The following is a 2370-nucleotide window of genomic DNA, read 5'->3' as shown; positions in this document are numbered from 1 at the left end:
GGGAGCCACGACTCCTACATGTGATGGTGGCTGATCTGCTGCCAGCCTTTCCCAAAGCTTTGGGCCTCAGCTGAGCACTGACAAATCCATTGCTGGAAACCCACCCCACTCCCTGGGGTGCTCGGCTAATAACACTGCATTTAGACTTGATGCAAGTTGCTGCCAGTGTTAATCTCCCTTCGAATTTCTTTCTCCCCTAAGTTTTTGCTTCCTGGCTGTAATAAAACATTTGCTCAGGATCCGAGACAGGGATCACCCCCCGCCCATCACCAAGGCTGGCGAAACACGGATATCACAATGCAAAGACGTTGCTAATTGCCCCGGGAAGAGGCTACCCACAAACCCACTCGTCCCAGCCGCTTGAAATTCTGGAAGGAACTAAAACGAGCTGCCGAGAACATTTTTCTCCAGCCAGGTCTACGCTACAGACCGATACCAGTATAACTACATTGCTCGGGGAGGGTGTGTGAAAAATCCACACCCCGGAGCAACGCAGTTACGCCCACCTAACCCCTGCTATGGGGCCAGAGTGAGTGGCCTCCCAGAGGGGGTTCATGGAGGCAGGCAGGCGGGCTGGAGGCTCAGAGGTGCAGCCCCAGGAGGTGGTGGGGCCCAAGGGCCGAACCCCAGAGAGTGAGTCTGACCCTCGGGGGGGCTGTCACACCAAAGGACTCCCAGGGGCCATAGGGAGCCGAAAGCGAAAAGGGCCTAGAGCTCGGAGGGTTGGCCAGGACTCCTGGGTTCTATCCCGGCTCTGGGAGGGGAAGGGGTGGGAGCTAGGGCTCCTGGGTGTGACAGTGACCAAGCAGATGCCAGCTTCCTCCCGCCTCACCCCGCCATGGGCTATGGAGTGTTAACAGCAGGGACCAGCCTCCACGTGCTTCCACCCGAAGGGTGGCCCCCACTGGGGGCAGAGGGGCATTCAGGTTCAGGGGCCCCTTCGGCCTCAATTCTGGGGCCCCGTTTGTGTCAGTCATGACATGGATTGGCCTCATGGGGCAGCGGCTGAACTCATTTAACCTGGGGCCGGATGGGAGCCGGTGCCCCCTAGAGATGACAGATCCCGCACCCCATTCCCTGCCCCCCTGAGCCAGCCAGTCCCTGTCCTGGGGCCAGGTGGGAGCTGGCGCCCTCTAGAGGGGACAGGCCCCGCACCCCATTCCCTGCCCCCCTGAGCCAGCCAGTCCCTGCCCTGGGGCCAGGTGGGAGCTGGCACCCCCTAGAGGGGACAGGCCCCGCACCCCATTCCTTGCCCCCCTGAGCCAGCCAGTCCCTGCCCTGGGGCCAGGTGGGAGCTGGCGCCCCCTAGAGGGGAGAAGCCTCATGCCCCATTCCCCACCCCCCTGAGCCAGCCAGTCCCTGCCCTGGGGCCAGGTGGGAGCTGGCGCCCCCTAGAGAGGCAAATCAAAGCATGCACGCAACTCCCTGTAAAATAAAATTTCCCTTTTATTTCTCGTTCCGCTGGATCGAAGGCTCGTTAGTGGCCGAGGCTCTAATTGGGACGGCAGGCGGGGTCCCCCCCAGCTCGCGCCAGTCACCTCTCTCCTCTGCCTACAGGTCTCTGCTCTACAGCCCGGGGGCCGGCCCACTGCAGCAGGGGGGTTAGACGTTAATTGGGGCTGGCGCCCAGGGCTGGCCGGGCCCCATGTTGCTGCTGGGCTCACTTGTCTGGCTGGCCACTGTTCTCTCTTCTGGTCCACTCACCCGCTCTCTCGTTCCCTCCTTTTCCAATGGGCTCCTTTTCGGCTGTGCTTTTTCACTCCTTCGGTCCTTTACTCTTCCTTGTCCCATCCCCTCTCCTGTTCCTCCGTTTGCTCCTTTTTCCTCTTTTTCCCCGCCTTCTTTCGCTCTTTTTTTCACACTTCATTCCTTCACTCTGTCTCTTTCACTCCAGGCGTTGATTTCTTTTCTCTCTTTCTCCTTTGTTCTTTTCCCACTCATCCATCTGTTCATTCTCTCCTTCCGCCTTTCACTTCTTTCTGGCCTTTCATTCTTTCCCTCCTCCTTCTTTCATTGTTTTTTCACATTTTTTCACACTTCTTCCTTCCTTCTTTCTCTCTTCATTCTTTTTTCCCCCATACATTCCTTCTCCTTAATTTATTCTTTCAACTTTTTGCTCATTCATTCATTTGTTCATTTATTCATTCATTCTTTTTAATTTCTCCATTCTTCCCCCCATCCATTCACTCTACTCTTTCACGTCTTCTTTCCTTCCCTTTCACTCTCGTGCTCCTTCGTTCCCCCGTTCATCCTTTCTGCTCTCTCACACTCATTCTTCCACTCCTCCATTCACCCTTCTGCTCTCTCGCTCATTCTTCCACTCCTCCATTCATCCTTCTGCTTTCCCCGTTTTCTCCCCCCTGGGATTCT

This window comes from Chelonoidis abingdonii, unplaced genomic scaffold (assembly GCF_003597395.2).
Source record: "Chelonoidis abingdonii isolate Lonesome George unplaced genomic scaffold, CheloAbing_2.0 scaffold0780, whole genome shotgun sequence".
In the NCBI taxonomy this organism is placed as follows: Eukaryota; Metazoa; Chordata; order Testudines; family Testudinidae; genus Chelonoidis; species Chelonoidis abingdonii.
The sequence above is the reverse complement of the archived record's forward strand: the minus strand, read 5'-3'. Positions refer to the sequence as shown.